This window comes from Pinus tabuliformis, chromosome 9, assembly GCF_031772625.1.
Source record: "Pinus tabuliformis cultivar Carrire ecotype Pingquan chromosome 9, CPIR1, whole genome shotgun sequence".
Classification (NCBI taxonomy): domain Eukaryota; kingdom Viridiplantae; phylum Streptophyta; class Pinopsida; order Pinales; family Pinaceae; genus Pinus; species Pinus tabuliformis.
In genome coordinates, this window is record NC_142307.1 from 76577425 (window position 1) to 76604047 (window position 26623).

At 41.0% G+C, this 26623-nt stretch overlaps 2 pseudogenes; both read right to left on the reverse strand.

The window, feature by feature from the left end:
* Window positions 1-344: 344 nt before the first annotated feature.
* On the reverse strand, window positions 345-857 carry LOC149147186 (glutamine--fructose-6-phosphate aminotransferase [isomerizing] 1 pseudogene; annotated as a pseudogene).
* A 3960-nt stretch (window positions 858-4817) lies between these two features.
* LOC149147187 (glutamine--fructose-6-phosphate aminotransferase [isomerizing] 1 pseudogene) lies at window positions 4818-5330 on the reverse strand (annotated as a pseudogene).
* Window positions 5331-26623: the final 21293 nt, after the last annotated feature.

Consider the following 26623-nt stretch of genomic DNA (forward strand, 5'->3'; position numbering starts at 1 on the left):
GAGCGATACTGGTGTGTGTATAGTTTTGAGTGTGGAGCGAAAAGCTCAGATTTTAGAGGAGACTGTGTAAGGTAAATTAGATACAGAGTTTATTTCTATGTAATAGAAACAAAGGCGAAACTCTGTTTGTTACTCTGATATGAATAAGATTAGTGTTTGTATATATGATGAATTCGTGAGAATGGATGTATTTGCTTTTCCGTGTGTAAAAATCGCTTGAAGTGTGTTGAATTACCGATTGCTGCTTGCTAAAACAATTATCATGTGTCGCGATCACAATTATCGGAAGTGTCTCATCGACAAGTGCTAGAGGGCCATGCTTCATTTCACTAGCAAGAATTCCTTCACTGTGCATAAGCACCACTTCTTTGACTTTCAAGGCACCCTCCAAATGTTGTGGCATAGTTATATCCACGGCCAAACATTAGCAGTGACTGCTCACCCATCAATAGCATCGCAAGCTCCTTCATTTCACCATCCAGCTTCAATACCTCTCTGACTTTTTTTGGCAAGTCAAAAAGTCCATCTAATATTGCCTCTCTACGTGATTGACTCGGAATTGAATCCTCTTCAACATCCAGGGCCAACATAGCAATTACTGCTATCTGACTTGTGTAAGTATTAGTACTAGCAACACCAATCTCACACCCAGCATTGATATGAACACCGCAGTGTGTTTTCCTTGCTATGGCACTACCCACAGTATTTGTAATTCCAACACACAATGCTCCTTTTCTCAAAGCATATTCTAATGCCAGCAGAGTATCTGCTGTTTCTCCTGATTGACTGACAAATACTGTGGTATCTTCTCTATAAATTGGTCCTTGTCTATCTAGTAAATCACTTGCAAGCTCCATTGTCACGGGGACACCAGAAAGCTCCTCAACAATCGATCTAGTTGCCAAGGCAGCATTATAGCTTGTACCACACCCAATGAAAATAATTCTCCTAGAAACGGCCACCCACAGTCTTCTGGAAAAGAAAATGAGTTTTTGGTTGTTCACAATGGTGGCATTACCAATTACATGGTTCTGAAGGAGACTCTACTCCGACATGGTTTTAAGTTTGAGTCTTGCAACCCCGCGTTCATTTGGTTGACTGATATATGCGCAGAAAGCCTTGGAGCAATTGATTTGTAGAATGGGTGGAAGGGATCAATCTTGAATCGAATTTATAGAGGTTGAATGCAGGAAGACCATTTCGATTCTGTGGTGAATTTACAGAACTCTGTTTTTGCGCGGAGCCAGAGAACGATGAAGATGAACCAAAGGTCGATGTGTGGATGTTGACAGAGCGAATGGTAAGTTAATGGGTGCACAATTATTGATGATTTCCAAAACTGGATGGGTGTGGGAATTAAAATGTAATTGATATTCAGTCCGATCAATAGAAGGGTGTTGCATTTAAATTTATATATGGGTGTTGGCAATTACCTTATGGTTTCTGATTAAAGGTGTGTTGATCGCTGAATTGTAGTTTGAACCAGAGTTTTTGAGAGGAGTTGAAACTACTGACTGTTGAAATTGTGAATCAATATCACATACTTCCGCAAATTGAAGTGTATGCAATTGTCAGCAATCTGAAATTTTATATGGACAGTTTTTATGTATTCATTGTGTGCATGAATAGATTGTGATTCTGGGTATCGCAGGGATTGGACTGCGTCAATTTTTGGTATCAGAGCTTGGCTCTGTTGAAATTGTATAAGTTTGTTTTCTGAACGAAGTTTAGTATCAGATTGCAGCAGTGAGGAAATGCATTCAAAACACGATGACAACATTAGAAGGAGTGAAGACTGCAGCACGATAAATCAAGGGAAGCCGTGAGAGAAGAACCAGATGTGTTCTTAAAAGCAGAAGTGGCAGTGAACCTGAAGATTCCAACAAGAGATTGGACAGAGAGGACAATTGAAGTGTCTTCGAAAGAGAGAGTGAGAGATTGCAGAAGCCTAGAAGAGCAAAGGTGTTGCTCAGGAGAAGATTCCAGATAGGGGATCATGCTTACCAAAAGACTGAGTAAGGAAAGCTCAGTGAGGTAAGATTGCAGTAAGAAGGACTTACTGTTGCAGAGGCTTGTTGCAGAGGTGTAAGGAGCTCATGGAAAGAGAGGAGCAGAAAATGACTACAGATAGTCATAGCGGAAGTTCACAAGGAAGCCACAGCAGAAGGGAAGATGCCAAAGCAAGTGGCATGAAGATGAGTCAAAAAGAGTTTGACCGAGAGAAAGCTGAGATAGATTTCCAGATTGGAATATTGATGAAGATGCTGCAGAAAAGTGTTTGGACCATGAGGAAACGAGTAAAGTGGCCAAGGCTACGAGAAAAGAGAAATCAGCAAGTGAAGTCAGAGATAGTAGAAGAATTGAGAAAGATTGAGCAGATATTGAGTGCTCAAGAGGAATCAGAGAAACTTAGAGAAGCAAAGGTAGAATTGGAAGTCTCCATTTGCAAACCAGAACAAGGTGAAATGTTGGGAGAAGAAGATAATGAGAGGTTAGCTGAAGGTCTTCTGGACTACTGGCTGAATTCAGAACAATTTGAGGATATGTTGACAAAGGAAGTGGATGAGGCAATGAAGCCTTGTGATTTTGATTCTTATAGTTTGTGTATGTTTGCAGGAAGTGCAGAGGGTGATGGACAGCCTGATGAAGTTGTCACCAGGAATGTAGATCTTGAGGTAAAGTATGATGGTGAATCCCTTTTAGAGGAAGAAGGCGTTGATCTATTGAAACAGAAGGAGTTCATAGATGAAATCCTGTTTGGTATGAAACAGTCAGATGAGGTTGATATAGACCAGCAGTCTAAAGACAATTCCATAGTGGGACTACAAAAAGGTAAACCAATGAATTTGTTTAATGGAATTAATGAAAGATACTTGCAATATGATGATGTAGAAAACAGGTCAACTCAGGGGGATTGCCAAGAAAAGAATGAAGCTGAGAATGGAAATTATGATGATCTGCTGGAGAGATTTCATAAGGAAATAGAATTCTTGGAGAGATTACTCGAGGAACCTAAAGGAGAAATGAAGCTTACAGAACCTGACGGAGGAAAAGGTGTGGAAGACAGCATTAATAAATATGATGCTGAAATCAGAGAAATTGAGCAACGATTATTTGAAGGTGAGATGAAAGATCAAGAGCAGCAAGAAAGTTACATCCTCCGAGGCGTGAAGGAGACAAAAATATTAACTCAGCAAGATGGATATGGAAGTAACCAGGAATTTGGAAGGAATGATCAGCTACATGAGAGTGAATTTATGGAAGGCATCAAATTGCAGAAGTATAGAATCTGGCAGCAGAATGAAAAACCAGAAATTGGTCTGGTAGTACAAAGAAAGATAAATGAAGATCGAAGATACAAATGGAGACTGAAGAAAAGGGTGAAGTGGAAGCTATTGCAACGGAGGTGGAATGGCAAGCTGATGAATAAGTTCAGGAAACTTGGGCAAATTCATATTGATTTGTTGAAGAAAGAAAGACTCAGAGAAATGGGGTCACAGAAAAAAGGATCCGCTGAAATAAAAAAGAATTATAATGGAGGATTGGTGCTTGAAGCATCAAAAGAAAATGGAAGGTATTGTATTTTGAAAACTAAAGGTTGTTGTGTGTTTGCAGGTCACATAAACTTGAAGAAAGACAAACAGTTATTGAAGACTGTTGAAGAAAAGACTACTCATAGTCATATGCAGACTAAGGAGGATGGCAAAAGAATTGTTGAATTCAAAGGATACACTGAGTCATTGAAGATCATTGATATTGAAGAAAGCCAAAGTGCAGGAGGATTAAAGACAAATATTGCGAACAACGCAGTTAGTAAAGATGATACAGAACTTTTGAGAGAACTTCCAGATGAGATAGCAGATTTGTATAAGCCGAATCTTTTGATGAGGGAGTCAACCAGGAATGAAGAATTGCAAATTAAAGTGAGAAAAACAGCAGCAATATGTGTGGAAAGGACAGCAGCAGATAGTGATGCATTATCACATAGTGGACAGAGACTTGAAGGACAAACAACGGCAGCAGTAATCAAGAACAGGCTATCAAATCAAGTATGGGATCCAGGAGGACTCAAACTAGAAATGCATGATCAGGAGATCATGGTTAATTTAAACTTTGGGAGTCTGATGCAGGAGCATCTAGACCCAGCCAGCAATGTGGAGATTTGTCCACATGTTGTGGTTAAATCCAGTGAAATTTATTTACTGTTGGTCAAAAAACAATTTACTGAGGAGGTTGGATTCCTCAAATAATTTGTTATTGTAATAAATAGGAGATTAGCTTATTTTGGATTTTGAGATAGAGCTGTTAGTCTAGGTGTGCTTGGAAAACAACGGAATAGAAGAATTCTGTTCTTTCTTGGAAAAATAGGAAACTCTGTTAGATAATTTAGGAGAATAAATAGAGGAAAATTGTAATGAACTCAGGGGATTTCTTTTTAGATTGATGAGAGTTTGTGTGTCGCTGGGAGGAGAAGAGCGATACTGGTGTGTGTATAGTTTTGAGTGTGGAGCGAAAAGCTCAGATTTTAGAGGAGACTGTGTAAGTTAAATTAGATACAGAGTTTATTTCTATGTAATAGAAGCAAAGGCGAAACTCTGTTTGTTACTCTGATATGAATAAGATTAGTGTTTGTATATATGATGAATTCGTGAGAATGGATGTATTTGCTTTTCCGTGTGTAAAAATCGCTTGAAGTGTGTTGAATTACCGATTGCTGCTTGCTGAAACAATTATCATGTGTCGCGATCACAATTATCGGAAGTGTCTCATCGACAAGTGCTAGAGGGCCATGCTTCATTTCACTAGCAAGAATTCCTTCACTGTGCATAAGCGCCACTTCTTTGACTTTCAAGGCACCCTCCAAATGCTGTGGCATAGTTATATCCACGGCCAAACATTAGCAGTGACTGCTCACCCATCAATAGCATCGCAAGCTCCTTCATTTCACCATCCAGCTTCAATACCTCTCTGACTTTGTTTGGCAAGTCAAAAAGTCCATCTAATATTGCCTCTCTACGTGATTGACTCGAAATTGAATCCTCTCCAACAGCCAGGGCCAACATAGCAATTACTGCTATCTGACTTGTGTAAGCCTTAGTACTAGCAACACCAATCTCACACCCAGCATTGATATGAACACCGCAGTGTGTTTTCCTTGCTATGGCACTACCCACAGTATTTGTAATTCCAACACACAATGCTCCTTTTCTCAAAGCATATTCTAATGCCAGCAGAGTATCTGCTGTTTCTCCTGATTGACTGACAAATACTGTGGTATCTTCTCTATAAATTGGTCCTTGTCTATCTAGTAAATCGCTTGCAAGCTCCATTGTCACGGGGACACCAGAAAGCTCCTCAACAATCGATCTAGTTGCCAAGGCAGCATTATAGCTTGTACCACACCCAATGAAAATAATTCTCCTAGAAACGGCTACCCACAGTCTTCTGGAAAAGAAAATGAGTTTTTGGTTGTTCACAATGGTGGCATTACCAATTACATGGTTCTGAAGGAGACTCTACTCCGACATGGTTTTAAGTTTGAGTCTGGCAACCCCGCGTTCATTTGGTTGACTGATATATGCGCAGAAAGCCTTGGAGCAATCGATTTTTAGAATCGGTGGAAGGGATCAATCTTGAATCGAATTTATAGAGGTCGAATGCAGGAAGACCATTTCGATTCTGTGGTGAATTTACAGAACTCTGTTTCTGCGCGGAGCCAGAGAACGATGAAGATGAACCAAAGGTCGATGTGTGGATGTTGACAGAGCGAATGGTAAGTTAATGGGTGCGCAATTATTGATGATTTCCAAAACTGGATGGGTGTGGGAATTAAAATGTAATTGATATTCAGTCCGATCAATAGAAGGGTGTTGCATTTAAATTTATATATGGGTGTTGGCAATTACATTATGGTTTCCGATTAAAGGTGTGTTGATTGCTGAATTGTAGTTTGAACCAGAGTTTTTGAGAGGAGTTGAAACTACTGACTGTTGAAATTGTGAATCAATATCACATACTTCCGCAAATTGAAGTGTATGCAATTGTCAGCAATCTGAAATTTTATATGGACAGTTTTGATGTATTCGTTGTGTGCATGAATAGATTGTGATTCTGGGTATCGCAGGGATTGGACTGCGTCAACAAGCTAGGAAAAGAAAATGTAGTTGCACATTTTTTGTCTAGACTTGCTTTTCCTACAAGTGATGAAGGGATGGTCGATGATCAATGCCTAGACGAGAACTTATTTTCTATCTAAGTGCTCTCCCCATGGTTTTCTGACATAGAAAACTACCTAGTGGCTGCAATATTTCCTCCAAATTTGTCATATAGGGAGAAGAGACGAATTGTAAGGAAGAGCGCTCCTTTCACATGGATTGGGGAAATCTCGTCAAGTTGGGACCAAATCAAATATTAAGGAGATGTGTCAGGGAGCAAGAAGTCTTTGAAATTCTCTCATTCTATCATGATGGGTGTTGTGGAGGTCATTTTGTGCCAAGAGAACAAATTTCAAATCTCTACAAGCTGGCTATTATTGACCCACTCTCCATAAAGATGCAAGAAGGTATACCAACAGATGTGATCAGTTCCAGAGAATGGGGAAACCTACCCCCAAGGATGAAATGCCCCTACAAACCCAGGTGGATTTTGAGCAATTTGACAAGTGGGGCATGGATTTCATTGGGCCAATTGATCCACCATTAGGGCATAAAAAGTACATCATTGTTTGCACTGATTATTTGACAAAGTGGGTTGAGACAAAGGTTGTCAAGGTAGAAACATAAGAGAAAGTGGATGAGTTCTTAAGGGAGAATGTGTTCTACAAATTTGGGTACCCCAGAGAGATAGTCACCAATTAGGGAACTCAATTCACATCACATCTGATCGAGAATCTATTAAGGCAACATCATATCAAACACATAAAATCTACTTCCTATCACCCTCAAGCCAATGGACAAGTAGAGGTTTACAACTAGAGAATTAGAGGGAATCCTCACCAAGGTTGTGAGCTGCACCAGGAGGGATTGGGTAGACAGATTAGTGGAGGCCACTTAGGCCTATAACAAAAATTGGAAAGAAACTACTATTTTTACTCCATATGATCTGGTTTATGGAAAGAAATATCCACTCTCTATTGAATTTTAGTATAATACTTTTAAAATGACAACCCAATTGGATTTATATGTTACCAAAGCATAGCAGGAAAGGCTTCTCCAGTTAAATGGCTTGGATGAGTTCAAAATGTAGGCCCTCCTACACACTGAAGTTCTACAATTGCAGAGGAAGATATGGCATGATAGGCATATCAAGAACAAGTTTTTTCAGGAAGGGGGCTGGGCCTTACTATATGAATTTTAGTTCAAGGATTTTAAAGGAAAATTGATGACAAGATGGTTAGGCCCATAACTGATAGAGAAATGTCATGAAAATGGAGCTGTTCAAATCAGGACCATTGATGAAGAAGGGATTCCCTTGCTTGTCAATAGCTACAAGTTGAAGGTATACATAAAACCTATATCTAAGGAAGAATTCATCAACACCATTAGCAGAGACATTAATGTTATTGGAAGTGTTGTAGCTTTTAGTTCACAACATTTTTAGGTATTGTTCTAAAAAAAAGAAGAAACATAATAATAAAAGGCATGGATGAAAACCTTTATGAGGCATCTGAGGCCAACTCTTGGCTTGAAAACCTCTTTGAGGCAACTTAGGAGTAAAGAAAAAGAAGAAAAATAAAGATCATTAGTGAAAACCTCTCTTGAGGTGCCTAGGGCAGGCATGCAGGTCGGAAACCTCTCTTGAGGTAGCCTGTGTGTCTAAACAAACAATAAAGAAGAAGCTTAGGACATGGATCAACAACATGTCTGTTAATTATTTTATCATTTTTGCAGGATTGAAGACAATGGCAGATTCCAAAGCTACAGGGCCAAAATCCTCAATATTCTCTCCACTTCTCCCTCAATCCATTTCATATCCACCATCCAAACTCATTTTCTCACCACTCTTCATCATCCCAGTAGCTCAAAAATCAAATTTCAACCCTCTCTGGATTGCTACAAGAATACTGTAATTTCTACAGGAAGATTCTGAAAAACTATAGGAAGAAAATTTGAATGAAAATACCACCAAGCATGACCTTGCCAAAGGTAAATAACGTTCTCCCACTATGGTCCACCATCTATCCATCATTTCTCCATCCCATTTTTTTGGGTGCGGGATCCTCTAAGGAAATTTTTGGGGCTTAAGGTCCATATTTTGGCTAAAATGTGTAAATTCGATGTAAAGACTCCACATTTTGTGGGCACGGAGTGTGAAGTTGTAAATGAGTCATAGGGTTGTCTGCCCTCAATTTTGTAAATGTAATGTATGCTTTGGATATCTACCCATGTTCTGCAGACCATGGGATTGTTTAAATAGAGCGAGGCTCTAAGTATTTGGGAGATAATAGAAATGGAATTCAAGTAGTGATCATGGAATAAAAGCATAGCAGAAGATCTAAGTGTAAAGTTGAGTCTTTGGGTCATATAGTAGGAGAAGGCTCTGCAGCTAAGTGCCTAGAGGCCTCGTAGTCCATAGTTGAGTGCGGAGGATGAGTCGATTATGTAATTATTGAAGCATTAATAAAGAGAAGTTTTACATCAATTCTATGTATTTATTTCCTATTTCTGTATCAAACATATTAGGTATAAATTGCATTTCTATTGTCTATATGGTGCGTGAACATATATAACCATGTCTATTAAGTAAATGTGAGTTAAAGTATCTGGTTACACGATGTTGACTAACATCTATAAGAGGATAATTAAGATACACGGTGTAAATTGGGGAAATAGCATAGATCACTGCCATAACAGCGCGAAATCACCTCAGCCACCTGGTTAGGGTTGTGCAAAGGACAATTATAACAGATCATGAAGGTATCGTAGGTCAAAACAATGTGTGAAGTAACCTGCATGAAGGTAGGCACAGTTGGACTAAATCGACCCCTCAAACATCTCAAAGGTGCAGAAACTTGGTTCCAGCACCCCCCATACTGCTTTGGGTGAGACTTCAGTCCACGCACCGTAGGTTGATGCCGAAAGGGCTAGTTGTGTAGGGATTTTTTTGGATAATTAAATCCGAACCTAGGTCAGGCCCCATCAAGCCAACAAATGGTTCCGTTGTCAAGACGACATGCAAGAAGTTGACGGGACAGACACCTTTCCGACTGTTCTATGGAGTAGAATACGTAATGCTGATGGATTATATCATGCGTAGTCTACGCATAGTAGCGCTCATAGGTATGGCGGACCATGGTGACCTAGAGGAGAGGCTTGCACAGTTGGAGGAGCTTGAAGAAGAACAATTTTTTACTGGATTCCATCAGTAGGTACAGAAGCAGCACAAAAAGGCTTGGCACAATTGACATATCAAGTAACGCACCTTTAAGGTGAATGATTTGGTATTGTTATGCGATAGTAAGTTTGATAAATTCCTAGGGAAACTACAAATGCATTGGATGTGACCATATGTTATTAAGGAAATCACAGATGGTGGCACGGTGCAGTTGGAGAAGTTAAATGGTGAACTCTTTCCAGCAAAAGTAAATAGTAGTTTTTTAAAGCTATACATAGGTGGCCCAACCATCTGACTAACCACAGGAAGGATAGTCTTAGTGACCCAAGCAGCTGAAAGGAGGCGCGCGACTTGTTGTGGGGGAAAGTATCCAACTTGGAATGACCCTAACCCACTCTAAGGGTGACAGTTCCTTAGCAACAGCTGAAAGCAAAGCTATCTAAAGTTTCTTCTTTATGACATGCAAGAGATAGAAGGAAGAGATCCACTTACCGATGTCTTGCGCAAATGGTCGATCCAATCTCCTTCGTTTGCCGCTTTCTCCCAGATCCAAGTCTTTTCACGGGCCCAGCTAAACGAGATCCTGCAAATAAGACAAGAAAAGGAAACTACAAGAGGCATGCATTCATAATCGATTGAAGGATTAGCATAAATCAAAGACGCAAGTAAGACAATACACCATTGAAACACATGCGAATAGAAGAACCTCAAATGCTTTATTAATATATGGAAGTAAGGTTCAGGCGGTGATACAACCATGAGAGGTCCAATCCAGCATCACCTTCCCGACGGAGAGAAATCTCTTCTTCACCTCCCTCAAGCAATCACCCAATGCTCACAACTGTAAACCAACAACAATTCTTTGCACAAAATTCCGGCCTCTAGATCCCATGGGATGAGATCCTTATATAGAGTTTTGGAGTGAAGATAAGTCAGCTTGATGTGTGACTTGTTGTCCTCTTCAACTCCAGTTTTTCTTCAGTTCTTCACTCGGATTTTCTGTCTTCCACTTGGAGTCTTAGAAGCTCTTAACTCATCATTAGGCGAATCTTATCATCAAGTGTCTTTTTAGAAGCTTCCTGGGCACTGGCACTTTGAGAAAAAGATTCCTCCACATGTCCAAGTATGCCCAACGCAGGTAGCCTTTGTTCTACTTGCTATGCAACGCAGGTAGCCTTTTTTGTACCTGCTATGCAGCGCAGATGCCTAGTGGAGCAGCTGCAATGATCCAAAACTGACCTGTTTTTGAGTGTTTTTCAGTGGAGAACTGATTTGCAGTGTTGTGGTTTGCTGACCTTGTTCCTCTAAGGGTAAGAACAACATGTTTAGGGACTTTGGATCCCTTAGATTATTGACATTTCATGCTCTATGCTGTAAGGCACAAAAATGTCTATAACAGTTGCCCCCTAAAGTATGAGGTCGTTTATCGGGTGAAATGCTTTATTAGGAGGATCCGAAGTTCATTCAATTGCCGGGAGGTGACCTGTAACAAAATACAATACAATACATTATCTTTTCATATTTTCTTTTCATGATCTAGCTGATGCGGGCATTTCCCATGATCAGCTTTATAAATACATTTGCCGTACATAAACAGACGATCGTCTGATAAGAGACGGATAATTCTCTGCTTTTAATTATCATCCTTTTAGTAGGATGCTCATCTGCTGCACATGTCTATGTTTTTATCTCCTGAATATATATCGCAGCCCGGATGGATGAAACTAGATCTGGGGTCTTCAAACTTGTTCGATCTTCACTCTAGTACAAGTCGATCCATGTGAGAATTTCTTGAAGTCGAACATGGAAAGACATCGCTTGATTACCAGTCAATAATGTAAACTGTTAACAAGCACGAGAGGAATCACCGATAATGATGATGACCCTCAAGGTACTGCAGCACAATTCACGTGGTGTGAATATAGGATCTGACGTCGAACACCACGCAAAGTCTCCCGGTCGAAGGTCATTAATGTATACCTATCGCCGGAAGTGAGAAACTTGCCATTGAGGCATGCAAGCTTCAAAGTACTGAGGGGGTGTTCCTAGATCAACTTCTTGGATAATGAGCTGATGTCGACAAGAAGTGATCCGTCAAAGGAGGGCCTTAATGAATCCCACATCAGTGACACGGAACGGAGCTAGTGATGATGGTGAAAACGATCTGTGAAATATGATTCAGGGTGGCGGTCATGGAAGGATGAAAGATGATGTATGGTAGTGGATGGGACCCGGTTGACACTTTCTGAATGACATCTCTTGAACATATAATGACACTGATGTGATGGATCGGTAGCATTACCCCATGTATGGATGGTATGGTGAGACCATGGTGAAGGGACCGATGAATGATAATAACCCAACCCGATATTTACGGAGGCCAAAAGTGTCATGTTCAAGAGCGACTTGCTACCATTAAGCTTTGAGGTTCTTCCCAATTTTTCCCCAGTCATTTCTGACCAGTACCTCTTTATTTTTGTCAAGCTTGAGGAGGATAACATATGCTTGATCTATAACCTGCTCTTCGGGCAAGCCCATCGCTATGTTTTAACGAGCCTAGCGATAGGGAAACTCGTTCTTGTCTAAAGACAAGTTTGTCGCTATCTAACATTTTTAACGAGCCCAGCGACAAAGACAACTCGGTCCTTTTCATTTTTAGAGAGTCTGAAAAGGGTACATAAAGTAGACTCCAGGGGTCCTTTTTCGTCATCTAATCCCTTAAGTCCGAAAAAGTATAAAACAATACAGAAGGGATGAATGTTCGATATCTTTATCGAGCCGAACCAGACAAGCGCTCGATCTTTTTGTGCAATAATCCCTCAGGTCCAAAAAGATTAAAATCTAGAGGAGGGATAGCTCTTCCAGTCCTTTTAATGAGCTGGAAGGCCAAAACTCGGCAAACTTTTCATTTTTTTACGAGTCAGTGAAAAGAGCTCAAAGAAGACTCGTATTTTGAGGAACGAGTGATAAACAGGGATAGCAGCAGATTCCAGGTATAGGTTGGAATTTTCCAATCACGACAGTATTACAAGGATGGCTAAATGGGATCACTCTTCGCAACTGTTCCTCAAAATAGGTAAACAATCAAGTGGATGTGAATGATCGGCCAAAGGAAAAGTGGAGGTGACGGTGCACAAACACGACCAAGGCTTTTATGGCTAATGAATTTACGGTCTCAAATGGTTATTTACCGGTTCATTTTTTCTGAATGAGCTTGAACACTGGGGGGAAGCCTGCTCACATGTGTGTTTATTTTTTAACGAGCATGAACTCTTACGAAAACTGCTCGGTTTTGCGTTTATTTTTTAACGAGCATGAACTTTGCCAAAACTGCTCGTTTTTACCAGTCATAAAGTAGTAAGGTCTCATGGAAGATTCCTATTTTTTAAAGAGCTTCATCTTCCTGCGCTTTGCCCCATACCCTCTTTTTATGCAAGCTGGGTATCGGCTAATCCTACGAGTTTAACGGGTTAGACCTACAGGTTTAAAGGGAGGACCTAAAAAACTAAAAACAAAATAGCCACCCGTGCTTGCATTCCAAGAGGTTTGCATGCCCCCAGGTATAAAGTATAATTTCAAGGTTGCCCCTCCTCTCCTCCACTTCTGTTTTTCTTTGGGTGTTCTCATCTACTTGTCGTCTTGTCAGTCCTAATGTTAACGATACTTGTCTTCTCATTATTTTTAGCAGGTCTTACACGGTACTTGTCTTCTCGTCAGCCCAGTTTTTAACTGATCTTTGCGACAAGAGAAGAACACTTCTCAATAGAAAAAACATTGGTCGGTTTGAGGGAGGCTTACCTCTTTCAGGTTACCCAAAGATTGGTTTTATTTGCTGGCGCAAAGGAAACTCTTTCTTCGGCGATGTCTATCATTAGGATACACAAAGATGGTTACAATTTGTTGCAGCAATAGAATCTCTTTCTTTGGAGGCTGCCCCTACTTATCATCTAAAACATTTGTTTTAATGGGTGAGGCTTGCCTTTTATCCAAAGATGGTTACTACTTGCTGCCGCAAACGGATCCCCTTCTTTGGCAAAGCCTACTTATTTAGACAAAGGTGAGTAACGGGCCCCCGTCCTCCCACATAACTTTAACAAAAGAATCTTATTCTAGAACAACCCCAATCCCAATTACCCCTTCTGAGAGCCCATCTCTCTCTTTTTCTTCTTGTCCTTCTTCTCCATGAAGATGGCTCAGAGGAAGATTCTCAAAGATGAAGGGGGGGATGGGGTACGGACTAGTCATATTCTCCCACGGAAATTCTACTTTACACCCAAGGTTTTTTCTGCCTCCAGAGCAGACCAGGACGCATGCCCCCTGGGTTCCGGCCTTCCTTTCCCGAATCACTCGCGCTCATCAGGAAGAAGCACCGGAGGTAGAGACCTTTCTTGATCAAATAGACCATTGAGGATAGGTATGTGACTATTTGCGATGCGTGATCCCGGAAATGAAAGTTGGTCTACGAGCTTGACCATTCTTCCTTCGTATGGAAAACACATTATTCGAAAGAGTGAGGAGACTATTGCTTCCATGCAATATATGTAGTCCCGTCCAAGGAGTAGGTTATAATCCAAGGGTCCTTGGACGACCATCAAATTCATCTTGACGGCCTTCCCTTTCAAGGTAATAGGCACATTAGGTAGAATCCCTAATGGTCGACTGGTTCCCCTGTCAAAACCCGAGAGACGCCTTGTCTCGGGCAAAAGCGCCGGGCCACCCAGTGCTTTCCAAGCAATAGAGGACAGGATACTCACAGACGCCCCTTCATCAATGATAGTTCCAGCCATCACCATTTTGTATATTTGGACTATAATTCTAAATGGTATACTGCCTGGTAACCGGGGTCTGCCTAGTTGGTTCCAATCAAAGGACGCAAATAGGTTGCTTGGTGGTGGGAGCGAATATACGGCCGGATATGATCCTGACGATGCTCCTTCCTGCGATAAAGGAGTGGGCGCTTTGCCCAGATGCTCATCAGAATCGGAGTTGACGAAAAGAATATGGACGGTGTCATCCTTATTCTCTTCGGCAGGGGTGTCAACTGAAGATGAATCCTCAGTGACTGTGGTGTTTGAAGATGAAACTTCTGAAGGGAGAACCGGGTCAACTGCCGTTTCGACCTTTGGACTTTCGTCCAGTCCGGATTCAGTAGGTTCACTTTCAGTGACTGACACTTCAGCTGGCCCTCTGAGCAAGACAGCTATATTTTCGACCAACGAAGGACCTGGCGCGAGTTTTTGATATCCAGGAGGAAGTAGCACCGGTGCCACCGGTTGATCTTCCAAAACTCTCTTTGCCTCGTCTAAAAAGGGACAACGGCGAAGGGTGTGATCGCCTTCACACAGTTCGCAGGGGAATCTCATCCCTCTTCATCGTCTGCGACCTTCACTTTCGTTGGTCGACGGTAACCATTCAACCTGGTTGTCAGAGGTTGACGCTTCCGAATCGTGCAAACGAGGGGACCAGTCCCTTAGTATCCGGGGAATACTGGGACAATCACGGTGGAGGTGGTCTCCTCTACATATGACACATGGCGATTTGGGCCCGGTCCGTGCTGTGTGTGGGTTTTCGTTAGATGCCTTTTGCTTGCCCCCAGGCGCCTTTGGCTCCTTTTGCTTCTTTTCTTTCTTCTTCTTTTCCTTCTTCTTTTCTATGGGAGCTTCGCTTTTGGCGGCTTGACCTTTCGAAGAAGAAGGATCGGAGGAAGGTTCATAAGAAGTGGAAGGCTAGAGGGTAGCTCTAGACTGGTCTAACTGTTGAATCGACTGTTCAGGAACCGTGGTGGTCTGAACTACAGTGGTTGAGAATAGCCAAATTGGCAGGCCAATTGTCAGTCCTGGAAGCGACAATGTGGCCATGTGGGGCGCACCAACTTCTCCCCAAGAGGAGAAAGGGCTAGGGGTCCCATGCTGTGGAATCCCTTGATTGGTGTGTTCCATGTTCTCAACCTTAAGATCAACGTAGGAATTAGGGGTGATTATGTTTCGTTTAAGATGAATTTTATATGACGACGCTTTTAGACACAACTTGCTTTTTCACTTTTTAAGAGTCGAGAAAAAGCTAAAGATGACTCTAGTCTCCTTCGATGTATTAACGAGCCCGAAGTGACAAATGCTCGGATGGACTTTTTCAGTTATAGAGTTTGAAAAAGGCCAAAAGAAACTACTCTGGAGTTCTAGGCAAGGGTGTGCCAAACCTTTCGCGAAACCACAGAATACGTTTTACGGTACGAGCGACGCCGGTTCACGTCTCTACCTAGACCTCTACTATGTTTCGTTATGTTTCAAAGCGTTGTTAGATAAATTCAGTTCTTTTTAGGTTGATCTTGCTTAGCAGTTTGCCTTTACGGATCACCACGTGATGTATGATACAACTCCTAAATGCAGTCTAAGAATGATAAGCAAGCTTTTTCAATTCTTTCAACTTATGAAAACCTTAACTACTGAAGGAAAAGAAAGACGTCATCTTTTCAAACAGATCATAGAGCACACACTGATGCACTTTTCCTAAATCGACATGCAAACTGTCAAAATGCACATGCACAATGCAAGTATTTCTTTTCTTCTTCCTTAATGTTGATGTATTACAAAAAGAAAGCTGTTGTATAATTTCGAATTCAATTTCAAGCGAAAGCAACAAGTGTTTGTCCAACAATCAAAAGAACACCTTAAGATTCACTCGTTTCAACACAAGAAATACTGAAATTCGAACCATATAACGAAAGCAAATGCTCAAGCAGCTATGAACAGCAATAAACTAACTCTTAGAATCACAACGACACTTTCTCACAGGTCTAGATTCAAGAGGTCATAGCAAGACTAGTTCACTTTCGCTATGGGAAACTGTGAATGACAGCAAGAAATACAATAAGAACAATCACGGTTTCTTCATACAACTGAGGCAGAATGAAGGCAAAGAGAAGTGGTTTCAGCTAGGTATACAGGTTGACAACAGGCTGCAAAAACAATACTGAAAACTGGGCAACAGACAGTGGGGAATCCCAGTTGCACAAGGCAAAACTGGATCAGCGCAGGTGCTGCACTGTCAATCTGAGATGCAGCGCAGGTAGCCCCTTCGGGACCTGCGTTGCAGTGCAGGTAGCCTTTGTGGCAGCTGCACTGATGAGACAAGTCACGTCTCTCTCAGATTCCGGGTCACAGTTTGCTAAAAAATGAGCGGTTTTTGGCCAAATCAGAGGCTGTCAGTCAAGTATACACTAGAGGATGATTAAAGGAAGATGAACACTATCACAAAGAGCTAAAAAGAGTCCTTGTGGATCTGCTCTTCAAATCATAAATAGGCCCAGCACTGGGCTAGAGTAGCTGCCCTCTACTTTGCATTCGAAGGACTCGCATGCAGTTCGATTTGGTACTCTTTTGTTTAAGAAATGAACAGCAAGAAACACAAGCTACCAACAAGACACGCTCCCCAGCGGAGTCGCCAGTCTGTTGTGGGGGAAAGTATCCAACTCGGAATGACCCTAACCCACTCTAAGGGTGACAGTTCCTTAGCAACAGCTGAAAGCAAAGCTATCTAAAGTTTCTTCTTTATGACATGCAAGAGATAGAAGGAAGAGATCCACTTACCGATGTCTTGCGCAAATGGTCGATCCAATCTCCTTCGTTTGCCGCTTGCTCCCAGATCCAAGTCTTTTCACGGGCCCAGCTAAACGAGATCCTGCAAATAAGACAAGAAAAGGAAACTACAAGAGGCATGCATTCATAATCGATTGAAGGATTAGCATAAATCAAAGACGCAAGTAAGACAATACACCATTGAAACACATGCGAATAGAAGAACCTCAAATGCTTTATTAATATATGGAAGTAAGGTTCAGGCGGTGATACAACCATGAGAGGTCCAATCCAGCATCACCTTCCCAACAGAGAGAAATCTCTTCTTCACCTCCCTCAAGCAATCACCCAATGCTCACAACTGTAAACCAACAGCAATTCTTTGCACAAAATTCTGGCCTCTAGATCCCATGGGATGAGATCCTTATATAGAGTTTTGGAGTGAAGATAAGTCAGCTTGATGTGTGACTTGTTGTCCTCTTCAACTCCAGTTGTTCTTCAGTTCTTCACTCGGAGTTTCTGTCTTCCACTTGGAGTCTTAGAAGCTCTTAACTCATCATTAGGCGAATCTTATCATCAAGTGTCTTTTTAGAAGCTTCCTGGGCACTGGCACTTTGAGAAAAAGATTCCTCCACATGTCCAAGTACGCCCAACGCAGGTAGCCTTTGTTCTACTTGCTATGCAACGCAGGTAGCCTTTGTTGTACCTGCTATGCAGCGCAGATGCCTAGTGGAGCAGCTGCAATGATCCAAAATTGACCTGTTTTTGAGTGTTTTTCAGTGGAGAACTAATTTGCAGTGCTGTGGTTTGCTGACCTTGTTCCTCTAAGGGTAAGAACAACATGTTTAGGGACTTTGGATCCCTTAGATTATTGACATTTCATGCTCTATGCTGTAAGGCACAAAAATGTCTATAACACGACTATAAACTACTGCACCTGAGAGTTGCACAATGATAAGATTGCGTGCAGTAGTGAGGTGTCACAGGGTCTACGACAGTGCAAGGGTAGCTGCGCTGCCACACGGGTTTGCTGGAAAGTGACTTGAGGGTGAGTCACAATGTTTGTGTTGGGGGCCTATTGGGTGCAAGATCCCCTAAGGAAATTTTTGGAGCTTAAAGCCCAAATTTTGGCTAAAAAGTGTAAATCTGATGTAAAGACTCCACATTTTGTGGCTGTGGAGTGCGAAGTTGTAAATGAGCCATAGGGTTGTCCACCCTCAATTTTGTAAATGTAATGTCAGCTTTGGAGATCTACCCATGGTCCGTAGACCATGGGATTGTATAAATAGAGTGAGGCTCTAAGTAGTTGGGAGATAATAGAAATGGAATTCAAGTAGTGATCATGGAATAGAAGCATAGCAGAAGATCTAAGTGTAAAGTCTGTTGGCATTATGACAAAGGTTTGGTGCCATGATGCAGGTGTTGTCCTAGACGGCAACTCACTCAAATGATAGATCACAATTTAGGCTCTCAGAATGAAGGAAAAAGAGATATACGCAGGTTCATCTTAACCAAGGCGCACATACACACGAGATAGACAATCAAAAGGCATGTATACATATGCACACACTTTCATGCAAAGAAAAGCATGTACATGTGGGAAAACTTATTTTTGGTCCATGGTATTTAGTCCTTAGTATTTTAACCTATGGTTTTGGACCATGGTATCTCATATGAAGTGTTGAACCCAGGTATTTGGTCCAAGGTATTGATTATTTATGGTTTTGGACCATGGTATTGAGTAAGGCCTAAAACTATGAAAGGGGAAGGAGATCATTGGGCAAAATGATTCACTCAAGTATTGAATATCTTATGAAGTGCAAGATCTAGAATACCAGTCATTGGGTTATGATGCATAGCTGAATCTGAATCAAGGAGGAACCTAAGCACAAAGAGAAGGATAAGTTCTATTGATGGGTCAATATCCTAAGGCTTGAATAATAGCTGTAAAAATTGAAGTAGCATACGTCTCTTGAACTATGTTTTAGCTAATTCTGTTTATTACTACAGTGTTCTGGGTTCAAAATTGGTGTCTAGTTACTATTACTGTTTTTTGGGTACAACATTTAGAGAAGTGACTATTTGATTCAGTTTTGTTTGGTGCAAAGGATATTGGTTGATGCAAATATACTTTCTGTTTGATTGATGTTATTCATGGATACAGTTTGAAAATTTATGAAACCTGATCTTTGGAAGCAAAGAGAAGGTTGTAGCCTTCTATAGGTCAGCACCTACGTACTAGTACATCAGCTAGTACAAGAGCTAAGGGGGTTGTAGCTCCCTTCCAGGAGAAGCTGGAGAACGAGAGAAGGTTGTAGCCTTCTGCAGGAAGTAGCTTGTGTACTGGTATAAGACTGCACCAGTACAAAAACATTGTAAAAAGAAGTTTCTAATGAAAAGAAGATAGAGACGATTTGCAGCAGGTGGTTTTCACCCACATTGGGTTTCCACCTTATATCTTGTGTTCTTATGTGTGACTTCCCCTATTCTGTTTTACTGTTCCTGGTTACTGTTTATACGGTTTGATGCACAGATTAACGATTAACATCTGAAGAATAATTTAAATTACAAGTCTGCTGGTTATACACTAGTTTCCTTAACTGTAGTTGTGTACATACGTGGTTATTACTAACTAAAGTAGCGTATACAAATCTGATTGTGAAATGAAAAAAATTGATGTAATAATATTGATTCACCCCCCCTCTCAGTATTATTTCCAGCAAAGTCGAGTCTTTGGGTTGTAGAGTAGGAGAAGGCTCTGCAGTTGAGTGCACAGAGGCCTAGTAGTCCGTAGCTGAGTGCGCAGACCCCTGCAGCTGAGTGCGCAGGACGAGTTGAGTCTATAACTCTTGAAGCATTAATAAAGAAAAGTTTTACATCAATTCTGTGTATTTATTTCATGTTTTCTGTATTGAATATATTGGGTATAAATTGCATTTCTATTGTTGATATGGTGCACAAACATATATAGCTGTGTAGATTAAATAAATGTGAGTTCAAGTATCTGGTTATGCGAAGTTGACTAACATCTATAAGAGGATGATTAAGATACACTGTGTAACTTGGGGAAATAATGCAGATCGCTGCCATAGCAACGTGAAATCACCTCAGCCACCTGGTTAGGGCTACACAAAGGACAATTATAGCAGATCATGAAGGTATCGCAGGTCAGAATAGTTCACGAAGTAGCCTATGCGAAGGTAGGCACAATTGGACTAAATGGACCCCTTATACATCTCAAGGGTGTGGAAACATGGTTCCAGCATCCCCCCATACTGCTTCGAGTGAGACTTCAGTCTGTGCACCGCAGCTGATGCTGAAAGGGCTAGTAGTGTAGGGATTTGTTTGGCTAATTAACTTCAAACCTGGGTCAAGACCCATCAAGCCAACACAGTTCATAAGAAAAATTAATATTTTTTAAAAACAATCCCTCCACTCTATCTCATCCTGAAAAATTTCTTGAAAACACACAGAGCACATCCTCTCCATTTTCACAAACCTACACTATTCCCGCAGAGCCATAGCATCATCCTCCAAGACTTTACATACTTGCTCATCACTCCCATTGTTGGCTTCAGGGGCTTAGACCCAGGTTCATAGTTAGTCTGTGCTAACCAAAAAAACCCTATACTACTGACCCTTTCGACAACGATCCACATAGCACAGACCATAATCTCACAATAGGCAATATTGGGGGATGCTAGAACTAGTTTTTTGCATCTAGAGGGGTTATGCAGTGTGATGTAGGGTTTCTTTTAGTTTAGGGCTTAATCCTACCTTCACGAGTCGTTAACCTTATCGTTAAAGTCATAGAGTGGTTTCCTTCTTAACAGACTTGCAAGCTGCGCCTAACTAGTCTAACATGCATTATTCATCATATAAAACAATATTTGAACCTTCACGATGCAATTACAAAAGAAATATACAAAATCGAACCCTAATCATGTAGAAATACAGAAACTACACGAACACATAAAAATACATAGATCCGTTCAAAATTCTTCTTTATTATCTCAAATCTTCACAACTACAATCTTTCTAACCCTGCACACATAGCTGTAGGGGCCTGCACACACAACTACAGACTTGCTAAGGTCTCTGCATACACAGATGTAGGTGCCTTCCCCTTCTCCAAAATACAGAAAGATATATCAATCATAGACTCAAAATCGTATCATCACATAACATGAATTACCTTTGACTTGCTAAGACATCCCTTTATATATATATTTTTCCTTACAATACCATGGTTTGCAAACCATGGGCGGAGCTCAAAATAGTTGAATTTATCTCATCCCTTTACAAAATAAGGGGCTTTGACCCACCCTAAATCCCCTTTGACTCCTATAACTTTGCGTGAATCGCGCTCTACTCCTCAAAATGCGGAGACTTTACATGACTTAGACAAAACTTGGACCTAGGGGACCCCTACTCGATAGCCCCCAAACACAAAGATGTGACTCATCCTCAAGTCACTCATCCGGTACATGCTGAACCTTTTCTTTGAGGTTGATGTATGCCAACTTCAAGGGATGAAGTGTCTCTGTGCACTACACTGCGGCCTGTCAAACTTCTTCTATGAGCGTCTCTGTCGTCAACCCTTCTGTCGCTAGATCGATTGTTCTATGAGTTTTTTGCATGCTATTCAGCTTCCTTTCCACTGTCTGTGACAATTGACTAGCCTCATATTCCCAAGACTGCATCCATGTGGAGATTATATGTACCTTCCACCGCAGCTCATCAATTTGTCCTTGTAGAATCATTCCCTCCTAAAGACAGGGAAACCATTGCACAAGTGCTAAGGTCTGCACTGCTGCTTTGAGCTCTTTGATCTATAGTTGCTTGTCTCATATTTCTGCCTCGATATTCTACACATGTGGGTCCTCTTGCAGTGAGGCCCATATCTCCATTATATCCTGAAAAATCTAATCACAGTCCTTGACTACAATGTCTATTTTTTCCATGTCGGCTTTTATTACAGCTTCGTGTTGCTCTTGAACTTCAGGTGGTGTGGTAGGCTGCAACTTAATCTAGAGTTATGTAATATACATCTGCAGCTCGACTATGACTTTGTCCACCTCTACCTTTGATTCCTTGACCACTTCTACAAGCGTCTGAAGCTTCTCTTCTGAGGCATGCATCCAGGCAGCTGCATCTGGATCTGGAGCTTTGGAATCTCAGTGCGAGCTCTAGTAATAGCCTCTTACAATTGTTGTCTAGATGCAGCTGCCTCATCACAATATTGTATTTATTGATTCTTATCGTTGAACATCTGTTGGTTGTTTCTTTTCACTTCTTTTATGACCAACATAGTGCATTGTTCCTGTATCTTTAGTTCGTCAGAGACTCCTTGATGTAACTCGTGCAATGTCTGAATGGGGCATGCCACCAGGTTTTGACAGATTTTTCCAGTGTTGTGCGCACTCCTAGTCTTTAGATGTATCAAAATGTAGATATCTCTGTGGTAGCTTCATAGCCTAGAGCTCAGATGTGATTTCTGTAGTGGTACTAAAATTTTCCATTCTCGCTTGACCCACGCTCACCTGAGTCATGATCACTTAAAGTGCACTAGTGTAAAATTCCAGCTTCTTGAGGCCATGTTAGACCTCTATTAATACCACCTTGTACTGATATGCAATGTTTCCCCATAAGTCCTTTGTCACAGCTTAGAACATGTCTCTGATATCGTCGATGTCCCCCTCAGTGAAGACCATCGAGTCTGCGCCATTGGATCTATCTGACTTCTGCTTCTTCAACACGCCTCCAAAACTTTGCTTCTTTCACCTTTTCACTATAAATAGGGAATCAAAGTCCTTCGTTTCCATAAAAGGGTCTTCACCAACCTGATCACCCTCTTCGGTGGCTAGTTCCTCCTGTTCAACTTCATGCACTATTTCCTGCGTGATGTTCTTGTCAAGGTCAATTGTGACATTTTGAGGCACCTTCTTTAAATTTGTCGTTAACATTGGATTTTTGGTCTGTGCAGCTTTAATGGGTTGCTTTGTTTTACTTGTGCCTGCTTGCTATGGATCTTCAATTGGAGTGAGCCAATTACTAGACCACTTTGTTATTATTAACAAGATGTCCTCCTTAGTAGCTAACTATGACAACTCATAGCATCCCTCCAATTATTTCTTTGCGCGGATATATACATGGTGAAAATATGATTTAAAGTCGATAATTCTACAATATTCTTGAAACAAAACTGGTGATAGTCATGGCTTCTAGCTAATCATAGTGCGCAAATCCATCTCAAATAAGACCCAAAACAATTTTCTTTCTGTAACTCAGGTCAGTTCCTTAGATGCCCATAGTGAGGCATACTTCGCAGCCTCGGACACATCAGGGTCCACTATGGGGAACTGTGAGTCTTCCGACATTCTCCATGATGTTAGTGCGATTAAGAGAAATAACCACGTGTAGTGGAATTGCTTCCCATATTATTGTGCTTCTCAATGGTCATCCAAAAATTCCAGACATAAATTACCTACCTAGTTAAATGAGACCCCCTTGTTGCACTGCATAACCAAATATCCAACTGGGGCTGACTCTTCTTCCACTTGACACTTTCTCATTATCTTACCAGCCAAAATGTGCGTAGAAAAATGCACAACTAGATCACTAGTAGAGCTAATGGAATATCCCCAAGATTTCTTAACCAAACGAAGTTGTTCTACATCTCATTAGCCATCCTTTTCTCCTGAGACTTCCCAAAAAATGCATCAGAGAGGTTCACTCCTTGGTAAGGCAACACAATGATCCTTCTAATTAACATATCACCAATGGCGATATTTTTCCCAAGCCACAGACACCCATCATGCACTAATGCCAACAGCTGGCGTACACAAATTGTATTTATGTTACTGTGCCCAAAGTGCAGAATATACAACATATTCAACAAACCAATGTGCTAAATTCTTGCTGCCCATGGGAGTGGTTCAAACGTTGTGACTCCAAATTCTTCATAGTAAATTGAATTTAGATACTTGTTGGGCTTGAACTGGGGATATTTTCTTCGATCATTAAGATCCCAGTCCTCCATGCACCATTGTGGCACCGTGGCCAACAAGTCACTCTCAATCGGCACTTCCTCCAGTAATAGGGGTGTAAATACCTTAAATTTTATAGCATCTGGGTCCCTGGTCACCTCTAAGGTTAGCTTCTATGACGACATATAGGGTGGAAACCTGGAGATTGGTTCCACCTCGTCTATTTTGATATCCTCTGTTCTGCTGGCCACTTCTCCCTCGTCCATATCTTGGGGCTTGATTGGTTTCTTCAACTTATCCATTCTCTCCTTAAACCATTGTTCTGTGGGGATTTTCCTCAGTGATTGCCTAACTAGAGGCTTTTGTGGCTACCTCTAATTCTTGTGTTGCTGCTATGGTAGTAGGCTTTGTCCAAGGCGATCTTGGTTCAGTGGCATGTGTTGGCATTGTACAACCATAATGTATCCTAGCCCTTTTATAAGAAACTCTTGCTCAATCTCCTCCCAACTCCAACCAGACATGCATCAGAATGCTCAGCTCACACTTAGGCGAAAAATCACACTTGAAATTCTCAATAAGCAAAGTGTCAGAATGTGCAGCGGGGTGTCGTATTTATAAAAAAAATTCAAATTCAAACTCCTCGATCACTTTCAAATCCTCCTCATACATGCGAATTTGGCAGAATATTTTCCCATATATGCTCCTTAAATTCATTCCCCCCACTCCGTTTAATGGAAATTTCCTTGTCAAATCAACTATAGCAACCCGAAAGGTCATATTCTGGATCAACTACAACAAAAACTTCTCTATAATGCAATTACCCCTTCTTCATCGCAACTGCCTCCATCTACGCCATCCTTTTGAATACCACACAACCCTCCTTTTTCGATAAATTCCTTCTTGGGCAGAGTACTTTATAGTCTCGTGCTTTCTTCCAACTGCCTGTAGCGCTAAAGCTTTCCTTCATCAATATTTTCATTGCATAGTCCCATGGATGGAATCGTCCCTGTATATTTTCAATCTACTACCATTTACTCGTCCAACAAATAATTCTCCATTCAGCTTCATGAGTTGAACTGCGCCACCATCTGAGATATCCTTGATAACCTATGGTTCTAGTCTTTTCAATGCATCTTTAACTTACTAGGGAACCTCGTGAACTTACTATTGCACAACAGAACTAAGTCTCCATTCTTAAAAGTTCTCTGCTTAATATGTCAATCGTGCCATGCCTTTTCTAGGGATTTCTGTATTTGTTGGTGAAATCCGGCATGAAAGCGATCTTCTACCAGCGTGAGCAGTTGTTCCAATCTCTCCTCCATAATATCGTTGTTTTCCATATTTGTAACGGCCACTATCCAAATACTAGGTACTATGTATTCCATAGGCATTACAACTTCCTATCCATACACCAATCTAAACGAAGTCTATCTTGTCAACTTCTTGCAAGTAGTCTTATATGCCCATAAAATTGCAAGTATGTGCACATTCCAATCATTCATGTTGATGTTGCATACTTTAGTCAGAGCGTTCTCCAAAATTTTGTTAAAAGCCTCAACTGTGCCATTTGCCTGAGAATGATAACATGTGCTTTTCTGATGATGTACCTGAAACTCCTCTGTTAATGCTTCAATAGTGTTGTGTACCTTTATTTCTCATCAGGATCTTTAAAGCACCCAAACCTCGACAATATATACTCAAAGATGAAGTGCACAAGAGTATTTGCACTACAATCCTTTACCTATTGTGCTTCAGCCCACCTGGTCAGATAATCTATCGCAGTAATAATGTAGCTCGCACTAGTCTTCTTTCCTGATGGCTTGATCGAACCAACAAAGTCAATCGCCCACTTATCAAAGGCCTTAAAGGTGACTTGTGGATTGAACGAAAACTTGTTTTTTCATTTCAGGGGCTTAGACCTAGGTTTAGAGTTAGTCCGCACTAACCAAAAAAACCATATACTACTGGCCCTTTTGGTAACGATCCACGTAGTGCAGACCGCAATCTCACCTGAGGAAATATTGGGGGATGCTAGAACCAGGTTTCTGCATCTAGAGGGGCTATGCAATGTGGATATAGGGTTTCTTTTAGTTTAGGGCTTAATCTGACCTTCACGAATTGTTAACCTTATCATTATAGTCATAGAGTGTTTTCCTACTTAACAGACTTGTGAGCCATGCCTAACTAGTCTAACATGCATTATTCATCATATAAAACAATATTTTAACATTCACGATGAAATTATATAAGAAATATACAAAAGTGAACCCTAATTATGCAAAAATACAGAAACTACACAACATATAAAAATACACTAATCCGCTCCAAATTCTTCTTTATTATCTCAAATATTCACAACTATAATCTTTCTGACCCTACACATGCAGCTACAGGTACGTGTGCACACAGCTATAGAATTACCAATGTCTCCACGCACATAGATGGAGGAGCCTTCCCGTTGGCCTTAATACAAAAATATATATCAATTACAAACTCAAAATCATATCATCACATAACATGAATTTCCTTTGACTTGCTAAGACATCCCTTTATATATATTTTTCCCTTAAAATACCATGGTCTGCAAACCATAGGCAGAGGTCAAAATAATTGAATTTATCCCACCCCTTTACAAAATAAGGGGCTTTGACCTACCCTAAAGCCCCTTTGACTCTTATAACTCTACGTGAATCACGCTCCGCTCATCAAAATGCAGATACTTTAGAT